This window comes from Macaca nemestrina, chromosome 6 (assembly GCF_043159975.1).
Source record: "Macaca nemestrina isolate mMacNem1 chromosome 6, mMacNem.hap1, whole genome shotgun sequence".
In the NCBI taxonomy this organism is placed as follows: Eukaryota; Metazoa; Chordata; class Mammalia; order Primates; family Cercopithecidae; genus Macaca; species Macaca nemestrina.
This window is the reverse complement of record NC_092130.1, coordinates 61,555,840-61,579,208: the sequence shown is the minus strand read 5'-3', so window position 1 is coordinate 61,579,208 and position 23,369 is coordinate 61,555,840. Positions and strand designations below refer to the sequence as shown.

General features: G+C 37.8%; 1 protein-coding gene across 4 annotated transcripts in view; it reads right to left on the bottom strand.

The window, feature by feature from the left end:
* Nucleotides 1-23,369, bottom strand: part of LOC105500020 (DTW domain containing 2) — a 474,953-nt gene that overhangs the window by 158,770 nt on the left and 292,814 nt on the right. For all 4 annotated transcript variants that reach the window (XR_011624755.1, XR_011624756.1, XR_011624757.1 and 1 more), the window contains one exon: nt 518-611. The gene's annotated coding sequence lies outside the window, so the exon portion shown is untranslated. Of the gene's footprint in view, nt 1-517; nt 612-23,369 lie in introns of those variants that run through there.

The window sequence follows — 23,369 nt, the reverse complement described above, 5'->3', positions numbered from 1 at the left end:
TGACCCCTGGGTTGCCCTCCCTCATGACACTATCTTTGGTAGGATCCAAAGCTCCTTAGATATGTTCTATTAATACCTGTGCCCTGTGTCTGGTGCACCATCTAGCCCATCTTAGGGCTTAATAAGGATTTGTTTAGTTGAACTGAAGAGGGCCTACCCAAATAGGCAGTTTCTACCTAATTCTAGTCTCCCAAGAATTTCTCTTCAGAAGAAACACACACACACACAACACACACACTCACTCACAATGATGAATTGTGAAAAATAAATGCTATTCCATCTAGCGTGAAGTGGTCTGGGTGTGGAGTTAATGCCTTAGGGAATGCTAACATCTAATCTTTAGGAATGAGTGGAGATTGATAAATGACATCCCTAATCCCTACCTAGGCTTTGAATCAATTAAGGAATAACACAAGAATAAGACAGGTGGAATTCAAAATACAGTATCACCATTTTACTGATTAAGCTGATATTGGAGAATGTGATTTATATTTGTGAGTCAATGAGTTTTACATACCTGAACTTCACTCTTCAACAGATGCATATACACAGTTCTAGGAAGTGCTTCCCTCTGGTTGGAGAACTCAGGCTCTCTATAGGCAGGTCTGTGCCTAAAAAGAAAAGACAGATTGGAAGCCCATGCCCATTATCTCTTTCCAAACATTCCAATGAAACTAAGTTACTCTTCCTCCCCTGTGGAAGAGTAAATGAAAAGATAGTAAAGGCCATAGAATTTTGGCCCTCTCCCTGCTAGTACTCTTGGGTGAATGAGAACCAGAAAGTCATGAAGAGAAGGCTTTGGTATGACTGATAACAGCTAGTAAATTTCATCATTGAGTTGTCCACTTGGCTATCACAAATGATCTACATTCCTATTGCTCACTTACCTGTAGAATGTATATAGTTGCACTTAATATCAATAATTTAAAATGTTCAGTTTTAAGTTTGTGCTGCAAAGCCAGAACTAAGTATTCCATCAAGTTCAACTCTACTTCTTTTCGTGTCATACAGCCCTGACCCAGTCTTAAGCTCCTTGAAAATACAGCTCCTTTTACTTCATGGCATTCCTTAGAATACAATGCATATGATAATTTGTTTACAAATGTTTTTTCATCAATGCGTGCATGAAGAAAAAATAATAAACAAAAAATAAATCTCATTGGCTCTTCAACATGTAGTTCAAGGAGGAAGAAAATAGAGGAAGCCGCAACTTACAAATAGACTGTGTTCAACTTACTTATTGATATGTCAGTTTGGGGAGACAAGAAAAGATTTTCCTATGAAAGGTCTGAAAGGTAGATCTTTTGATACAAAAGCACACACACACACACACTCACAAAACACTAAAGTAGAATTTATCTAAGGTTCAGATAATAGCTCAGTGCATAAAGAATACTCTGAGCATTTCATTTTTGGACCTAATATAGGACACTAAATGTAAAGAATCAAGCCTTGGCGAGTGGATATGGGGAATAGCAGGGGAGGGGCAGCGTGCTGCGAGCCTGGAGACTGGAAGAGCAGTCCAGGGTTTTCACTTCTCCTCCTTCCTTCCACCCTTGCTACTTAGGTCAGCTTCCTGCTCCAAATCATGCCCAAGCCAATCACTAGAGGTCAGTAGGAAGCCAGAGAAGGGGGCGACTGGTGGGAGGAGAGTTCCCTCAAAAGAAAGAGAAGAAGGAAAGGGGAAGAACACACTGTTGCCCAGCAATGGGAAGGAGAGTTCCTGCAGCCGGGCTTGGCTAGGGAGGCCTTTCTTATGTGAGATGCATTTACTGAGCAAACAAGGCTGAGGTAAACCTTTTTGAATTGATCTGAATTCTAGCATGTTAAGATATTTAATGTAGTGACTAAAAACAGACTGGAGTGAGTCAGATCTCAGTTTCAAGGCCTCTACTTACCGCCTATGAGACCTGGGCAAATAATTTCACCTGGGCTTGGTACACAGCGATCACTAAATATTTACTCCATGCCAGGTACAGCTCTAAGTACTTTACATGTATCATCTCATTTAGTTCTCAATAAAATATGTTTCAGAAACTAAGGCCCAGAGAAGCTAAATGTGGATTCTTACGCAGCCAAATCCCCCTTCTCTGAAAAACCTGCTGCCCCAGCAGCAGATGGAAACACAGCTGATGGACAGCCTTTGGTTCCCTACCCTCCAGAATACTTCAGCTGCAAAGTGCCCTTGTTCACAGTCACACCCCTTTCCACAGTGACCCAATTCCAGTGACTGATCAGTATCGGGGTAATTCCACTCAACTTGGAATAATTCTGAAGGGCCATTCTAGCTCCAGAGCCCCACTGCATGGTGACTCGACTAGTCCTTTACCCAATCTTACTTTGTCCTCTCCTTCCCTTAGGTATTGGACCAAGGACATTCCCAAATAAATTACCTGCAAACTAAACTCATCTCAGAGTCTGCTTTCTGGAAAATCCAACCTGGGACACCAACTAACTTGCCCAAGTACCCATAGTGAGGATACAGACACAAGCAGAATGACATCAGAACCTCCTCTCCCAACTGCTATACTCAGCTGCCTCCCATGGTTAACCATTACTACTTCCTTACTCTAAGACACCTACCACAACTTATATACATCCTCTCTTACTTAGGTCTGGCTTTTCATTGGGAAGACGGCTCAAATAAAGATTTTGCCTCCAAACTGCCATACAGAATTTTAAGTAAACAAGACAAAGCCATCTGCCTTCTGCCTGTAAGGAATAGATCTTATATTAATAGAATCTCTCCTAACTCCATCTCTCTCTCCTTTTTCAAAGTATTGTCAGTGGCATGCCAAGGCAATGGTACAGCAACAGGTTAAGATTTCCTGAGGCCCAGAACTGAAAATTAGAAGAAGAGAAACTCAGGAAGTCTGCAGAGCAAGCTCCCCTCTTTGGCTCTCCCAGCTGAAAACTATGTTTTGTTTTTGTTTTTGTTTTTGTTTTTTTAAGTGAGAGGTTGTCCACCCAACCTATTATTTCAAAAACAAGCTACTTTCCTAAAAGATTATTTTCTACAATGCACAGGCTAAAACATTTTCCGAATTAGTATTTTCTTTCACTCTGTTAGTATTCTCATTTTAAATAGTGAGCCCAGTTTCCACAATATAGAAGACCAAAATTGCCTAATGTTGATTTAAACAACTATGTTTTCCCAATATTCCCAATACCTTGGTTTGCCTGTTTCTGCTGGAAGCTTATAGCCACCTCTTCTACTATAACAGTATTTTATTTACAAACATGCCACACTGCCTAAAATTAACCTAATTAGCAATCTAGAGCACCTGATTCTCAGAGCATTTTCCGACCCTCTAGCCTTCCAGCTGCACTGCTCTTAGTTGTCAATGTAAAGCTATATCCAAAAAACTGTGAAAGTATAAATGGAAACTGGTCTTGACCACAGAAAAAACAGTCACGTTCGCTCCATTTTCTGGCATGTGACTTTAAAAAAAAAAAAAAAGTTTTGCCTCTCATTAAAGAGTATACAGTTCCAAGTTCCATGGCTGCCAAGAGCCCCTGGATAATCCAACATGTCACTTTTCATGCCATTTCCTGGTGTGCTGGTAATCAGGATGGAGACTACTGCAAACCCCATCCTAGATCTGCTGCTGCTTTGTGGAGTAATGGTTTTCGGTCATCATACGTTGCATGTTCACCTTGCCTCTGATTGTTCTGGTCATGTCAGTGATGTAGCTTTGATGCAGAGATTGCATTGGAGTAAAGAGGAAAAAGTAGCAAAAATGAGGGAGAAGGATTAGCAGCTCAAAAGCTTTGAAAATCTTTATTTCATTGAAATGAAATCATGCCTTATCTACCTTCCTTAGACATTGCTGATCACATTAATTCCAGATGAAAAGTAAATCAGGGGGTGTCTTTTTTTTTTTTTTTTTTTTTTTTTTCCTTCATGCTGGTGAAGTTTTTCTACAGGAAGTCTGTAAAGGAAAACTCTCTCTCCTAGTGCTCCTAGGCAAAGCATTGAAGTACAATCCCACTGAAATCAAAGTGACAGCTAGAAGGCATTCCTAATCATCAGCTCTCTGAGTTCTTTCAAGACTTGAATACAACTGTCAATTACCAAGTTCTCTTTGTAGGCCAGGCAAGTAACAATGAATTAGAGGTTTAAATCAAACTTGCCAAAAAGACATAGCTACCTTTTCATGTCTGATTGCAGTATCAAATGGCAGACCCAAGAACCAATGGTAAACTAAGACATTAGGAAAACATCATCAAAGCAACTGTAAAAGAAATTATTAAAATGTATTTAATGCAAGATCACATGACCACAGTTACCATATTTTTCCAAACCAAAAATGAGCACATATCCAATACATAGTCTAACCATAACTCTTCAGTGAATGACTGTTGAATACTAGGCACCACTCTCAACACTGCCCATGCAAGTCTAAATCCAATGGGGTGGTCAAATAATGAAGTAGTAAACAAAACAAGTAAAGTCCCTGCTTTATGGAGGTTACATTCTAATAACAAATAGATATACAACACAATATTCCATAATAAGTGCTATGAGAAAAATGATTATCATGGTCACATCTCTTTCATGCCCTTCACATTGAAATCACATCTGCATCATTGGAAAACAGTGTAAAGGGCTAAGAATTGAACAAAAAAATGCTAAGAATTAAGAAATTCCACCATTCCTTTGGAAGGAGGGGGAGCTGAAAGGACTCATTCTCTATGTAGTCATCTCTCACATCACTGATTGAACGAGGGAGCTGCCTACACACCCAGTCCAGGATCCTTCAATGCCAAATCACATCTAAATCATTATAGACTAGAGAATCTATTCCACTTTTAATGTTTTACATGATGTATTAGTCATTTTCGCACTGCTGATAAACATATGGCAATTTACATCAGACAGGGCAATTTACAAAAGAAAGAGTTTTTATAGTTCCATGTGGCTGGGGAAACCTCACAATCATGGTGGAAGGCAAGGAGGAGCAAGTCCGTCTTACATGGATGGCAGCAGGCAAAGACCGAATGAGAAAGACACAAAAGCAGAAACCACTGATAAAACCATCAGATCTCATGAGCCTTTTCACTACCACGAGAACAGTATGGGAAAAACAGCCCCCATGATTCAATTATCTCCCACTGGGTCCCTCCTACAACACATGAGAATTATGGGAGTACAGTTCAAGATGAGATGTGGGTGGGGATACAGCCAAACCATATTATTCTGCCCCGGCTCCTGCCAAATCTCATGTTCTCATGTTTCAAAACCAATCATGACTTCCTGACAGTCCCCCAAAGTCTTAACTCATTTCAGCATTAACTCAAAAGTCTCATCTGAGACAAAGCAAATCCCTTCCACCTACAGGCCTATAAAATCAAAAGCAAGCTAGTTATTTACTAGATACAATGAGGGTACAGATATTGGATAAATACAACTATTCCAAATGGGAGAAATTGGCCAAAACAGAGGGACTACAGGGCCCACGCAAGTCCAAATCCAATGGGGCAGTCAAATCTTAAAGCTCTGAAATGATCTCCTTTGACTCCATGTCTCACATCCAGGTCATGCTGATGTAAAAGGTGGGTTCCCATGGTCTTGGCAGCTCCAAACCTGTGGCTTTGCATGGTGCAGCCTCCCTTCCAGCTGCTTTCATGGGCTGGCATTCAGTGTCTGAGGCTTTTCCAGGTGCAAGGTGCAAGTTGTCCGTGGATTTACCATTCCTGGGTCTGAAGGACAGTGGCCCCCTTCCCACAGTTCCAATAGGTGGTGCCCCAGTAGGGACTCTGCATGGGGGCTCTGACCCCACATTTCCCTTCTGCACTGCCTTAGCAGAGGTCCTCCATGAGAGCCCTGCCCCTACAGCAAACTTCTGCCTGGGTATCCAGGCATTTCCATACATCTTCTGAAACCTAGGCAGAGGCTCCCAAACCTCAATTCTTGACTTCTGTGGACCCACAGACTCAACACCACATGGAAGCTGCCAAGGCTCATGTCTTGAACCATCTGAAGCCATGCCCTGAGCTCTACATTGGCCCCTTTCAGCCAAGGCTGGAGCAGCTGGGATGCCGGGCACAAACTCCCTAGGCTGCACACAACTTGGGGACCCTGGGCCAGGCCCATGGAACTACCTTGTCCTCCTAAGCCTCCAAGCCTGTGATGAGAGGGGCTGCCGTGAAGACCTCTGACATGCCCTGGAGACATTTTCCCCATTGTCTTGGGGATTAACATTTGGGTCCTCATTACTTATGCAAATTTCTGCAGCACACTTGGCTTCAATTTTTCCTGAGAAAATGAGATTTTCTTTTCTATCACATTGTCAGGCTGCAAATTTTTTACACTTTTATGCTCTGTTTCCCTTTTAAAACTGAATGCTTTTTAACAGCACCCAAGTCACCTTTCGAATATGTTGCTGCTTAGAAATGTCTTCTGCAAGATACCCTAAATCATCTATCTCAAGTTCAAGTTCCACCTATCTCTAGGGCAGGGGCAAAATGTCATCGGTCTCTTTGCTAAAACGTAACAAAAGTCGCCTTTACTCCAGTTCCCAACAAGTTCCTCATCTCCATTTGAGACCATCTCAGCCTGGACCTTATTGTCCATATGGCTTCAGCATTTTGGGCAAAGCCATTCAACAAGTCTCTAGGAAGTTCCAAACTTTCCCACATTTTCCTGTCTTCTTCTGATCCCTCTAAACTGTTCCAATCTCTTCCTGTTACCTAGTTCTAAAGTCACTTCCACATTTTTGGGTGTCTTTTCAGCAATACCCCACTCTCAGTACCAATTTACTGTATTAGTCCACTTTCACATTACTGATAAAGACATACCCTAGACTGGGCAATTTTAAATTAGACTTTTAGTTCCATGTGGCTGGGGAAGCCTAACCATCATGGCAGAAGGCAAGGAGGAGCAAGTCCCATCTTACATGGATGGCAGCAGGCAAAGAAAGAATGAGAAAGATGCAAAAGCGGAAACCCCTGATAAAACCATCAGATCTTGTGAGACTTACTCACTACCATGAGAACAGTAGGGGGTAATTTCTCCCATGATTCAATTATCTCCCACTGTGTTCCTCCCACAACACATGGGAATTATGGGAGTACAATTCAAGATGAGATTTGGGTGGGGATACAGAGTCAGAACATACCACCTGGCATTACAAAGAGACTGGAACCCATTAGACAACAACAACAACAACAACAAAAACCCTTAATGAAATTATTTGGGCCCATCGAATGAACTGGAAACCAGAGAGAATAATGGGAAGATTATTAAACAAGGAGAAAGAGAGCTCAGTCTTTTCCTCCCAAACTTTCAAAGCCAACAGTTATTTCTGTCATTGAAATAAAATGAGAAAAGAGTCACATGACTTTTAGAATGAGATCTTACTAAATAAAACATCATTGCTAAATATGGTCTTCAGGCAGCTAGAAGGAGGCAATAGGCAGGTATTCATATTTTTGCCACCTTAACATGTGATACTACTTGTCTGAATCCTCTTTTTAATGTTCTCTCTCCTCCTTTCCTCTTGGCTGCTGTGGCTTGCACTCAAAGTAGAAGTAGGGTTAGCAGGCTGGAATACTGTCTTATTTAAATAGTTTAGTTACTGGAGATAATGAGCATGAAAAAAATGATTTTTTTCTCTCTTTCTGTATATACATTTTCAAAGGATCTTTATCCATTCTTATGGTTTTATCCATCATCAATGTCTAGCTCCAGATATCTGCTTCCAAGTACATTTGAAGATGCCATACTAGTATATGAAACTCAACAGGGCCAGTACTGGGTTAATGTTGCTGGCTATGCCCTGCATTCTGCTCTCTTCATGCATCCTGTATCTCCATGAAGGACACCATTGTCATGTCTAAAACCACCCACCACCTAAAAAAAACTACAACACACAAACATGTACTAATCTACTATGTAACAATACTTGAAAACCACAAAAAAAAAAATGCTACTGGAAGAAATTTTAAAAGACAAAAGTAAATTGAAAGACATCTCACTTTCTAAAATTGGAAGACTTAATATTGTTAAAATATCCATACTATCCAAAGCAATCTACAGAGTCACTGCAATCCATGTCAAGGATGGTAGCCATAAAAAGATGAGAAGAGGGACAAATGGAAGGCCACAGTATTAGAAAAGAACTTTGAAAAAAACCTTAAAGTCTTGGGACTTGATTGGATTACAGGAAATGAACAGGAGTGAAAAATGGCCACTGGACTTGATATGCAAGACTTTCTGGTCCTTTTTTCTAAATATCTGAGTTTGGGAAAGGTTGAAGTGTGGGAAGGGATTAACGGAGCATATCTCTACATCTACTTCTACACATCTGTCCCTGTTTAAATTCATCCTCTTTAGCCATGCTATTTTTCTCTCTCATTAAAAATGACTTTGATTTCTGTTATCTTTCTCAACTCAGACAAACTGAAAACATAAAAATCAACTCTCTGTTCTAAGTGATTTATAAATATATTGAAATTTTTTATTCTCAGAATTGATGTGTTTAACATATACTTCCCTTCTCCCTGCTCCTTAAACTGGAACCAATCCACATCAGTAACCATCCAACGAATTGTTCAATATTCAAGACTGCATCTTCTCCACATAGTAAGAAGAATGCCATAAAATAGAATATGGTCTTATGAGAAAATATACACCTCAGAATAATAAGGAACATACAGAGAGAACAAACTCCTCTTACCCCAATGGAGAAAGACATATAAGATTGCATTGTGCTTCCAACAGACAAACTAGCAAGGCCTGTGCAAGTGATTTTACATAAATAAGAAAGAGCTCTGCAAGCATTTCCCATATATGCATTGAGCAATATGCCCCAAAGCAACCCTAACCAGGAAGAAAAAGTAGGAGGCTGTAACTAAGTGGAACTTGAGTCTCTGCTTTCATGTAGTTTATTTCTTGTAAGTGACCTCTGCCACTTTGGCTTTATGTGTGGGCACTCATCCTTTACAAGCAAATACAATTGTGAGGCATTTTCCTCTGTGTATAGTTAGATAATGAATTCTTCCTGTTGCAAAGTGACCTCAAGAGCCCAAAACCTCATTTCATTTCAATTTGTGCCAATGAAACGCTTGACAAATTGCTCTTTTTAGAGTCATGTGTAAGTTTGGGTTGTGGGCCTAAGCATTGTTGCTCTTCTGACAAGGAAAAATCAGGCTGTAATATTTGCTCCCTATTCTTTGCAGTGCCAGTGATTACAGGAAAGGCTGGGTAGTATTAGCATTGAGTATTTCTCCCCAATTCATTCATTTTGAGGACAATTACTGAAAAATCACAAAGTACTGAAGAGATGAAATCAGCAAATGGAGAATAAATCTTACATTTAAATATATAAGCACACAAAGATGTATACCCAGGAAAAATCTTGTTTCAAGAGTATTCTTGGAATATTATCTCTTCCTTATTCTCCAATACAGATAACTTCGTATTTCTAGTCAGAGTTTTGGTTATGTGAGAGATCTAAAGAGAACAATTTTCTACTTGTGCTCTTGGCAAATGCTGAAGCTCTCCTGCTGGAATTCTGTCATCTTTTTTCTGAACTCAGATGATAAACCAAATTTGCACATTGTTGATCTAAAGCCCAAGTCTTTAACCTGAGCATAATGAAATCACATTAGGAGACACGCCTGTCCAAACACCACAGTAACGGTGCCAGTGCTGCTTGGAATAGCTGCAATTTGGTCATCTCTTCTCAGCCCCAAATTATGTGAGTGTCACCTGTTCCCATTTCAAATTATCCTATAATTGCCTTTTATATTATAGGGTTATATCAGCCATATCAACTATACCAACTGGCACCCAGACATCAGGAATATGGAAATGGCTATCCCTCTTTGCTCACCTTATATGCTCTGATCAATTCTTATAGAACTGTCTAAGGAAATATAAGTTTGCCTTAAACCCAGAAATTGACTAAAAGGGTCCTCTAATGCATTCTTTAACATGAAGTACTCCTCAAAGTCACAAAACTTTATCTCCAAGTTATTTGATTTTAAAAAATACTTGCATAATAAATAAATAAAATAAAATATACCTGTATAATTTGTTACTCATTTACCAGGGACAAATATCAAAATTACATAATGGTCATCACACATTATATTGGAGATTTTTGTCTAGTTATTTCAAAATTAAAAGCTACTTTCAAGCTTCCCAAAATTGACTTGGAAAAATATCATGCATCCCCCTTAGCTGTTTGTGAATTCCTGCTATGTTAGTTTCTAAGTCAAACACTATTGCTGCTTATTCTGTTTTCTTAATAAAAGATTGTTTGAAAATCAGCTTGTAAAATAACTATATTTAATGTTTAAAGATGTAAAAGTGGACACTTAAAATATGAGAGAAAGTTACTATAAAATAAATTAAGACAATCTGAAGAAAACAAAACTAAGAAATGAAAAATAATAATTAAAAACTTCAAATCTATACATGAGATTAAGGACATATTAGACACAGCTGAAGAGATTTGCAAGCTAGAAGATAGACATGAAGAGATTATCCAAATTTTTATAGGTATTGCATTGAATCTGTAGATTGCTTTGTGTAGTATAAACATTTTAGCAATTAAAAGAATTGGAAGAATTAATATTGTTAATATGTCCCAAAATGATCTACAGATTAACTTCCAATTCATGAACATGGGATATCTTTCCATTTATGTCTTTTTCAATAGCAGAAATAGACAAAATAATTTAAAAAATCAAATGTTTAAAAGTATGAGGGATAGACTGATAAAATCTAGCATAATCTATTAAGACATCAGTCAGGAAAGAGAGGAAGAATAAGAGAGATAAAATATACAAAGAGAGAATGGTTGAGAATCTCCCAGATTTGAAGTAAGACAATACATCTCAGGTTCAGGAATTCTATTGAATTACCAGAAAAATAAGAATTGTTTTACTCCACATCTAGATACATCATAGGGAAACTTGGGGACTGCAAAGAGAAAGAATATATAAAATTGAGCCAGAGAGAAAATACAGATTACTTACAAGGGACCTACTATTAAACTGATAGCAAACTCTTCAATACCAACAATAGAAAACAGAAGACAATGAAGCAATATCTTTAAAATTCTATGAGAATAGAACCACAAACTAAAATTATGTGCCTTATTTAAAACTCCTTTGAAATAATCACAGGTGAAATATAGATATTTTAGACAGACAAAAACTGAGTTTGCCTATATACACACTTTCGAAAGGAAATCCTAAAGGATGTACTTGAGGCAGAAAGAAAAACCAATGCCAATAGGAAGGTCTGAAATGTAAAACGAAATAGTTCAACAAGCACATGGCATATATGTGGGCAAATCTAAACAATTGTATAAAACAATAGTATTGTCTAAAGTGAAAGTTTAAAAGAAGACGACTAAAATACCATCCAACAATGGAGTATGAATCAGATGGGAGATAAGCAAAATTAAAGCATCCTTGGATTAATTTATTGTTCTAGAGAAGAGTAGACACTCATTTTAGACAATGCTAAGCATCCATATTTAGGTTAACCTGTACAAAAATAGAATGATATTCAAACTAGAGTATGAAGAAGAAAAATGAAAGAAGAAAAAAGATGATCACCCAAAAAGAAGATAAGAAAGGGAAAAAAAAGAAATACAGAAAAGGATAACTTTTCTAGGATAACTAGAAAGCACAAAACAAATTAATAGAAATGAAACCAGGACATGTATTATCACAAAGTTTTCACACAGAGGATATTCTCAGACCATGATGCCATTATGTTAGATGTTAATAACTGAGTGATAAATAGAATAAAATGCCTAGGTTTGAAATTTTTAAAACATACTTTTGAATAACACATAAGTTAAAAATAAATCATAAAAGCTTAAATTTCTACATATCAAATTATTACATAAAGTATTATGATATAGCTATATGTTACTTAGAAATAATTATATAGCTTTAAGGACTTTTATTAGAAAAAACGAAAAGCTCAAAATTAATTAAGCATTTGACTTGAGAATCTGGTTAAAAGAAAATCTCCAACTACACTTCAAAATATAAATAGAACTTAAATAGATGAGAAATTAATGAAATAGAAAATATAAAACCAATTTATATTAAAAAAAGTCAAAAATAGTCAAGATGCTCCTAAAGAAGAAGAACAAGGTAGATGGACACCTTATCAGAGAGGAATAGGTACCATAAGAAGGAAAATATAATCTTGACAATGGATGGATTTCTCTAAACACACACACACACACACACACACACACACACACACAAAACCACAAGTCATAAAGGAAAAGCTCAACATATTTGACTAAATTAAATAGAGAAATTAAGAACTTCTATTATCAGAAAGATAACATAGACAGGTAAAAGGACAATGTACAAACTGAAAGAAAATTTGTAACACAAAGAACTGTCAAAGGATTCATATTTAGAATACACAGAGAACTCTTATACATCAACTAGAATATACAAAACAAAAGTGGGAAAACAGGCCAAGCCAGGAACAGTACCTTTATAGAAAAGGAAATACAAGCATCTGAAAAGATGTTCAACCTGAACATCATTAAATAAAAATTAGACCTACACAATAATATTATTTTAGGCCCATCAGACAGGCAAAAATAAAAAAAAATTCTAGAAATGCCAAAAGTTAGCAAGGCTGTAAAGCAATAAATATTTATATATTAGTGGGAGTGCAAATTTTTGCAATTGCTTTGGGAAACAATTTGGCATTGTTTAAAGTGATGAATGATCTGGTTCTGCATTGCCAGCCAGCAGAGTTGAAGCCCCTGCTTCCAAAAATGGGAAATCACATATTTTATATATGTATATGTGTGTGTGTGTGTGTGTGTGTGTATAATAATCTAGCAATTACTACTACATATCTGTATACAGTTTAATCCTAGCTAGTTATGGCAAGAGGCCGGTAGAGTAATTCATTATAACATTATTTGTAATAAGGAAAATAAAGAAATGGCTTCAATATCCATCACCAGTAGTTGTGAAGACAAAATGTAGAATTTGTAATCAATGAAACACCATACAGAAATAGAAAATAACTAACTACAGGTAGCCTCATCAACACAGATAAATCTCAAAACACTAGTAAATTCAGGAAAACTGTAAGTCAAGAGGACTACATATAGTATAATGACTTACACAGTTCAGGCCCAGGCATGGTGGCTCACACCTGTAATCCCAGCACTTTGGGAGGTGGAGGCAGGCAGATCACGAAGTCAGGAGATCGAGACCATCCTGGCAAACATGGTGAAACCCCGTCTCTACTAACAATACAAAAATTAGCTGGGCATGGTGGCGCATGTCTGTAATCCCAGCTACTTGGGAGGCTGAAGCAGGAGAATTGCTTGAACCAGGGAGTTGGAGGTTGCAGTGAGCCGAGATTGCACCACTGCACTCCAGCCTGGTGTCAGAGTGAAACTCCATCAAAAAAAAAAAAAAAAAGACACACATTTCAAAACCTGCAAAACCGAACAAACTTTTACATATTCAAACAAACCAAAATAATAATAAACACAAAATTAAGCATAATGGTTACCACTGAGAGACCAAAGAAAGGAGGATGAGCTCTTTGAAGGACTTTAAAAGGTACTGGAAACTTTCTATATTTCTTGGGTAGGGAAGTAGCCAGAGCAGAATGGCAGAATAGGACTATTCCGTGATCACTTCTTCATAGAAACATCGATTTCAACAACTATTCACATACAAAAATACCTTCACAGTTGCTAAGGAAACCAAATAAGACTTTGCAGTACCTGGTTATAGCAAAATAATAAGAAAGATGCATTGAAAAGGGTAGAAAGGACACTTTTACATTAACCACATCACCCTTCTCCCAACTCAACACTGGGAGAGATATTGTCTAGCTGTGGAAAAGAGAGGGAAGTGAGGGTAAGATTTTACCTTGGACCATAACAAGAGGTCAACCACAGTAAGACCCAGCACCAAGCAGACCCTCATGACCCCCGACTCCAGTCTGGTACCTGCAAACCAAGCCTCCAGACCTGTCCCAGTGCCAGGTGGTAACCTATAACCCCAGTGAGGTGGGTTCATTCTCCAGTCCACATACCCACTGACCAATTACAGCAGCACTGGGCTTCAGGCAACCCTCAGTGGCAGGTAGGCCCCAGTGTCCACAGGCTTCAGGCACACCCTAGTGCTATGCCAGCCTCCTCAGCCATGGGCTTTGGACATGCCCTAGCTCCCTCCACACCAGCCTCAGCAACCACAAGATTCCAGCCTCATCAGCCACAGTGGTCCTGGGCTTAGGGACCACACCATAATCAAGGAAACATGGCATACCCCAAAGAACAAAATAAAGTGCCAGGGATTGTCCCTAAAAATGGAGTTATGTAAACTGCCTGACAAAAAATTTAAAATAACTGTTTTAGGGAAGTTCAGCAAACTTCAATAAAATACAGAGAAACCAAGAAAATGAGAAAAAAATTTAATGACCAGAATGAGAAATTTCACAAAGATATGAAATAATAAAAACCAAACATAAATCCTAGAGGTGAAAAATACAATGAAAGACATAAAAATGCAATAAACAGTATCAAGAACAGAATTGATCAAGCAAAAGGAAAAATCTGTAAACTCAAAGGTGAATTATTTTAAAATATACAGTCAAAGGGAAAAAATAAAGCATAAAAAGAAATGAAGGAATTTTACAGAATTTATGGCATAACATCAAAAGAGCACTTTTATTTTATGCTTAGTTTTATCAGCTTTATTGAAAAACAATTTACATACAATAAAATCCACTAATTTTAATATACATTTCTATGAGCTTTAAGAAATGTATGCATTCATGTAAACACCAGCACAATTAAGATAGAGAACAGGCTGGGCATGGTGGCTCACACTTATACTCCCAGAACTTTGGGAGGCTGAGTTGGGTGAATTGCTTGAGCCCAGAAGTTCAAGACAAGCCTGGTCAAAATGGCAAGAGCCTGTCTTTACAAAAAATTTAAAAATTAGCCAGGCATGGTGGCATGTGCCTGTGGTCCCAGCTATGTGGGAGGCTGAGGTGGGAGGATCACCAGAGCCTGGTTAGTAGAGGCTGCAGTGAGCTGTGATCACACCACTGTATTCCAGCCTGGGTGACAGAGCAAGACCCTGTCTAAAAAGTAAAAAATAAAAATAAAAAAAGGGAGGAGGAAAGAGAAAAAAAAATTTCTCACTCTGAAAAGTTTGTTCATGCTTTGTTTTTAGGTCAATCCCCTTTCCCATCCTTGGGCCCTGACAACCACTGGTCAGTTTCAGTAATTAGAGTTTTCCCTTTTCTAGAATTTTGCTTAGCATAATGCAGAAAAGCACATTTTCAAGTCACAGGAGTCAAGATGGAGAAGATAAAAATACAGGCACGGAAAGCTTATTTAAAGAAATAATAGAATAAAACTTTACAAACCTGGAGAAAAATACAAATATCCAAGTACATAAAAGTCAAAAGTCTCTAATCAGATCCAATTAAAACAGGGCTACCTCAAGACATATTATAATCAAACTGTCAAAAATCAAAGATAAAGAGAGGATCCTGCAAGCAGCAAGAGAAAAGAAGCGTTCCCTTAGAATAGAATAGAAGGGAATTCCTCTTGCAGTGAGCTAAGATCACGCCACTGCACTCCAGCCTGGGCGACAGAGCGAACAAGACTCTGTCTCAAAGAAAAAAACAAAAAGAATATAAGGGAATGTCAATATTCCCTGGCAACAGACTTCTCAACAGAAACTTGACAGTCTGGGAGAGACTAGTATGATATATTCAAAGTGCTGAAGGAAAAAATCTCTCCTCCACTACACAGTACCCAACAGTACACAACAAAGCTGTACTTCAGAAAACGGAAGAGAGACTTCATGTCTAAAACACCAAAAGCAACGGCAGCAAAAGCCAAAATTGACAAATGGGATCTCATTAAACTAAAGAGCTTCTGCACAGCAAAAGAAACTACCATCAGAGTGAACAGGCAACCTACAGAATGGGAGAAAATTTTTGCAATCTATTCATCTGACAAAGGGCTCATATCCAGAACCTACAAAGAACTCAAACAAATTTACAAGAAAAAAACAAACAACCCCATCAAAAAGTGGGCAAAGGATATGAACAGACAGTTCTCCAAAGAAGACATTCATACAGCCAACAGACACATGAAAAAATGCTCATCATCACTAGCCATAAGAGAAATGCAAATCAAAACCACAATGAGATACCATCTCACACCAGTTAGAATGGCAATCATTAAAAAATTAGGAAACAATAGGTGCTGGAGAGGATATGGAGAAATAGGAACACTTTTACACTGTTGGTGGGATTGTAAACTGGTTCAACCATTGTGGAAAACAGTATGGCGGTTCCTCAAGGATCTAGAACTAGAAATACCATATGACCCAGCCATCCCATTACTGGGTATATACCCAAAGGATTATAAATCATGCTACTATAAAGACACATGCACACGTATGTTTATTGCAGCACTATTCACAATAGCAAAGACTTGGAATCAACCCAAATGTCCATCAGTGACAGACTGGATTGAGAAAATGTGGCACATATACATCATGGAATACTATGCAGCCATAAAGAAGGATGAGTTTGTGTCCTTTGTAGGGACATGGATGCAGCTGGAAACCATCATTCTTAGCAAACTATCACAAGAACAGAAAACCAAACACCACATGTTCTCACTCATAGGTGGCAACTGAACAATGAGATCACTTGGACTCGGGAAGGGAGACATCACACACCGGGGCCTATCATGGTGGGGAGGGGGGAGGGATTGCATTGGGAGTTATACTTGATGTAAATGACGAGTTGATGGGTGCTGACAAGTTGATGGGTGCAGCACACCAACCTGGCACAAGTATACATATGTAACAAACCTGCACGTTATGCACACGTACCCTAGAACTTAAAGTATAATAATAATAAATAAATAAATAAATAAATAAATAAATAATTTAAAAGACTTCCTTAGAGAAACAAAAGCTAAGGAAGTTCATCACCAACAGAAATGTCTTACAAGAAATGCTAAAGGTAGTTAGTTCTTCAAGGTAAAAGAAAAGAATGCCGATGAGTAATACAAATATATCTTAAAAGTATAAAACTCACTGGTAAAAGTAAGAAAAATGTAAGAAAAAGTAAGAAAACTTTCTTACTGTTAAGAAAAAGTGAGATAGGTTATATATTAGATCACAAGATAACTCTTCACAATTTTTAAAAGACTGAAATGATATCAAGTATCTTTTCTGACCACAATAGTATGAAACTAGAAGTCTGAAACAGGAAGAAATTCAGAAAATTTACAAATACATGGAAATTAACATGTTCCTGAATAACCATGGATCAAGAAATTAAAAGAAAAATTTAAAAATGTCTTAAGAGAAAAACTGGAAACACAATACACCAAAACTTATGAGATGCAACAAAAGCAGAGGAAAGTTTATAGCAATAAATACCTATATAAAAAAGAAAAATCTCAAACATGTTGCACCTCAAGAAACTAGAAAAATAAGAACACATTAGGCCCAAAAGCTAGGACCCCTCACAGAGTCAATTTAACCCCCCTGCCACCTCCACCAGAACAGGTATTGGTATCCACGGATGAGAGACCCATAGATAGTTCATACCACAGGACTATGTGCAGACAACCCCCAGCACCAGCCCAGACTTGCTGGGTGGCTAGACCCAGAAGAGAGATAACAATCACTGCAGCTCAGCTCTCAGGAAGCCATATCCATAGGAGAAGGGGGAGAGTACTACATCAAGGGAACATCACATGAGACAAAATAACCCGAACAACAGCCTTCAGCCTTAGACCTTCTCTCTGATGGAGCCTACCCAAATGAGAAGGAACCAGAAAACCAACTGTGGTAATATGACAAAACAAGGCTTTTTAACACCCCCCAAAAATCACACTAGCTCACCAGCAATGGATTCAAACAAGAAGAAATCCCTGATTTACCTGAAAAAGGATTCAGGTTAGTTATTAAGCTAAGCAGGGAGGCACCAGGGGAAGGCAAAGTGCAATGCAAGGAAGTCCAAAAACAAAAAACAAAAAAAAAGAGAGAGAGAGAGATAGCATAATGAAAAAACAATCAAAATTTCAGGAAACATTGGACACACTTACAGAAATGCAAAATGCTCTGGAAAGCCTCAGCAATAGAACTAAACAAGTAGAAGAAAGAAATTCAGAGCTTGAAGACAAGGTTTTCAAATTAACCCAATTCAACAAAGACCATGAAAAAAGAATAAGAAAATGTGAACAGAGCTTCCAAATCTGGGATTATGTTAAACAACCAAACCTAAGAATAATCGGCATTCTGAAGGAAGAAGACATATCTAAAAGTTTGGAAAACATATTTAGGGGAATAATTGAGGAAAACATCCCTACCCTTGCTAGAGACCTAGACATCCAAGTACAAGAAGCACAAAGAATACCTGGGAAATTCATCACAAAAAGATCATAGCCTACGCACATTGTCATCAGGTTATCTAAAGTTAAGACGAAGGAAAGAATCTTAAGAGCTGTAAAACAAAAGCACCAGGTAACCTATAAAGGAAAACCTGTCAGATTAACAGCAGATTTCTCAACAGAAATCCCACAAGCTAGAAGGGACTGGGGTCCTATCTTCAGCCTCCTCAAACAAAACAACTATCAGCCAAGAATTTTGTATCTAGGAAAACTAAGCATCATCTATGAAGGAAAGATGCAGTCGTTTTCAGACAAACAAATGCTGAGAGAATTCGCTACTACCAAGCCACCACTACAAAAACTTCTAAAGGGGGCTCTAAATCTTGAAACAGATCCTGGAAACACATCAAAACATAACCTCTTTAAAGCATACATCTCATAGGACCTTAAAAATTGCAACGTAAAAAGCAATAACAAAAAAACAAAGTACACAGGCAACAAATAGCATGAGGAATGGATTGGCACCTCATATCTCAATACTAATATTGAATGTAAATGGCCTAAATGTTCCACTTAAAAGATACAGAACTGCAGAATGGATAAGAACACACCAACGAACTAGCTGCTGCCTTCAAGAGACTCACCTAACACAAAAGGACTCACATACACTTTAAGGGGTGGAAAAGGGCATTTCATGCAAAAATGCAAGCAGGGATAGCTATTCTTATATCAAACAAAACACTTTAAAGCAACAGCAGTTAAAAAAAGACAAAAAGGGACATTATATACTGGTAAAAGACCTTGTCCAACAGGAAAACATCACAATCCTAAATATGCACTTAACACTGGAGCTCCCAAATTTATAAAACAATTACTAATAGACCTAAGAAATGAGATGGACAGCAATGCAATAATAGTGGGGGACTTCAATACTCCACTGACAGCACTAGACAGGTTATCAAGACAGAAAGTCAACAAAGAAATAATGGATTTAAGCTATATCTTGGAACAAATGCACTCAACAGACATATACAGAATGTTTTACCCAAGAACCACAGAACACACATGCTATGCAACAGCACGTGGAACTTTCTTCAAGGTAGACCATATGATAGGTCAAAAAATGAGCCTCAATAAATTTTGGAAAATTGAAATTATACCAAGCACTCTCTCAGACCACATTAGAATAAAACTGGAAATCAATTCCAAAAGGAACCTTCAAAACCATGCAAATACATGGAAATTAAATAACCTGTTCTAAAATGAGCATTGGATCAAAAACAAAATCAAGATGGAAATTAAAAAATCCTTCAAACTGAATGACAATAGGGACACAACTTAGCAAAACCTCTGGGATACAGCAAAGGTGGTGCTAAAAGGACAGTTCATAGCCCTAAACATCTACATCAAAAAGACTGAAAGAGCACAAACTGACATTCTAAGGTCACATCTCAAGGAACTAGAGAAACAAAAACAAACCAAACCCAAATGCAGCAGAAGAAAGGAATTAACCAAGATCAGAGCAGAACTGAATGAAATTGAAACAAGAAACATACAAAAGATAAACGAAACAAAAAGCTGGATCTCTGAAAAGATAAATAAAATTGATAGACCATTAGCAAGATTAACCAAGAAAAGAATAGAGAAAATCCAAACAATTTCAGTAAGAAACAAACTGGGAGGTATTAAAACTGACACCACAGAAACACAAAATATCATTCAAGGCTACTATGAACACCTTTATGCACATAAACTAGAAAACCTCGAAGAGATGGATAAATTCCTGGAAAAATACAACTCTTCTAGCTTAAATCGGGAAGAATTAGATACACTGAACAGACTGAGAACAAGTAGTGAGATTGAAATGGTAATTTAAAAATTACCAACAAAAAAAAAAATCCAAGACCAGACAGAGTCATAGCAGAGTTCTAGTAGACATTCAAAGAAAAATTGGTACCAATCCTTTTGACACTATTCCACAAGACAGAGAAAGGGGGAACCCTCCCTAATCATTCTATGAAGCCATCATCACCCTAATTCCAAAACCAGGAAAGGACATAACTGCAAAAGAAAACTGCAGACTAATATCCTTGATAAACATAGATGCTGAAATACTTAACAAAACACTAGCTAACCAAATCCAGCAACATATCAAAAAGATAATCCACCATGATCAAGTGGGTTTCATACCAGGGATGCAGGGATGGTTTTACATACACAAGTCAATAAATGTGATACACTACATAAACAGAGTTACAAACAAAAATCACATGATCATCTCAATAGATGCAGAAAAAGCATTTGACAAAATCTAGCATCCATTTATGATTAAGACTCTCAGCAAAATTGGCATACAAGGGACATACCTCAATGTAATAAAAGCCATCTATGAAAAACCCACAGCCAACATAATACTGAATGCAGAAAAGTTGAAAGCATTTCCTCTGAGAACTGGAACAAGACAAAGATGCCCACTCTCACCACTCCTTTTCAACGTAGAACTGGAAGTCCCAGCCAGAGCAATCAGACAGGAGAAAGAAATAAACAGCATCCAAATCAGTAAAGAAGAAGTCAAACTGTCACTGATTGCTCACTGTATGATCATTTTCTTTGAAAACCCTAAAGACTCCTCCAGAAAGCTGCTAGAACTGATAAAAAAAAATTCAGCAAAATTTCTGGATACAATATTAATGTACACAAATCAGTAGCTCTTCTACACACGTACAGACCAAGCTGAGAATGAAATCAAGAACTCAACCCCTATTACAATAAGAGCAAAAAATAACATAAAATACTTAGGAATACACCTAAACAAGGAGACGAAAGACCTCCACAAGTAAAACTACAAAACACCGCTGAAAGAAATTATAGATGACACAAACAAATGGAAACACAACCCATGCTCATGGATGGGTAGAATCAATATTGTAAAAATGACCATACTGCCAAAAGCAATCTACAAATTCAACACAATCCCCATCAAAATACCACCAACATTCTTCACAGAGTTAGAAAAAACAATTCTAAAATTCATATGGAACCAAAAAAGAGCCCACATAGCCAATGCAAGCCTAAGCAAAACAACAAATCTGGAGACATCACGCTACATGATTTCAAACTATACTATAAGGCCATAGTCACCAAAACAGCATGGTATTGGTGTAAAAATAGGCACATAGACCAGTGGAACAGAATAAAGAACGCAGAAATAAGCCCAAATACTTACAGCCAACTGATGTTCAACGATGCAAACAAAAACATAAAGTGGGGAAAGGACACCCTTTTCAACAAATGGTGCTGGGATAATTGGCTAGTCAAATGTAGGATAATGAAACTGGATCCTCATCTCTCACCTTATACAAAAATCAACTCGAGAAGGGTTAAGGACTGAAATCTAAGACCTAAAACTATAAAAATTCTAGAAGGTAACATCTGAAAAACCCTTCCAGACATTGACTTAAGCAAGGATTTCATAACCAAGAACCCAAAAGCAAATGCAATAAAAACAAAGATAAATAGCTGGGATTTAATTAAACTATAGGGCTTTTGCACAGCAAAACGAACAGCCAGCAGAGTAAACAGTCAACCCACAGAGCGGGAAAAAATCTTCACAGTCTATACATCCAACAAAGAACTAATATCCAGAATCTACAATGAAACTCAAACAAATCATCAAGAAAAAAAAAAAAATCCCATCAAAACGTGGGCTAAGGAGATGAATGCACAATTCTCAAAAGAAGATATATAAATGGCCAACGAACATATGAAAAACTGCTGCACATCACTAATGATCAGGGAAATGCAAATCAAAATCACAATGTGACACCACCTTACTCCTGCAAAAAATGGCCATAATCAAAAAAACAAAAAACAGTAGATGTTGGCGTGGATGTGGTGATCAAGGAACACTTCTACACTGCTGATGGGAATGTAAACTAGTACAGCCACTATGGAAAACAGTGTAAATATTCCTTAAAGAACTAAAAGTAGAACTACCCATTTTATCCAGCAATCCCACTACTGGGTATCTACCAAGAGGAAAAGAAGTCATTAGAGAGAGAAATATTTGCACACACATGTTTATAGTAGCACAATTCACAAGTGCAAAATCATGGAACCAACCCAAATGTCCATCAATCAAAGAGTCGATAAAGAAACTGTGGTATATCTATATCTATATCTATCTATGATGGAATACTACTCAGCCATAAAAAGGATTAATTAAAGGCATTTGCAGCAACCTGGATGAGATTGGAGACTATTATTCTAAGTGAAGGAATGGAAAACCAAACATTGTATGTTCTCACTGATACATGGGAGCTAAGCTCTGAGGATGCAAAGGCATAAGAATGATACAATGAACTTTGGGGACTTGGGGGGAAAGGGAGGAGGGGGGTGAGAGATAAAGACTACAAATAGGGTGCAGTGTTTATTGCTTGGGTGATGGGTGCACAAAAATCTCACAAATCAACACTACAGAACTTACTCATGTAAACAAACACTACCTGTACCCCAATAACCTACGGAAAAATGATTTTAAAATTTTTAAAAATGTGAGGCTGGGTGCCATGGCTTATGCCTATAATCCCAGCACTTTGGGAGGCTGAGGCAGGCAGATCACTTGAGGTCAGGAGTTTGAGACCCATCTGGCCCAAATGGCAAAACCCCATCTCTAAAAATACAAAAATTGGCCAGGCATGGTGGTGCATATTTGTAATCCCAGCTACTCCTTGGGAGGCTGAGGCACAAGAATCTCTTGAGCCTGGGGGATGGAGGTTGCAGTGAGCCAAGACTGCACCACTGCACTCCAGCCTGAGGGACAGAGTGAGACTCTGTCTCTAAAAAAAAAAATATATATATATATATATACACACACACACACACACACACACACACACACACTTTTATTTATATTTATATATATATATATATATATATATATAGAGAGAGAGAGAGAGAGAGAGAGAGAGA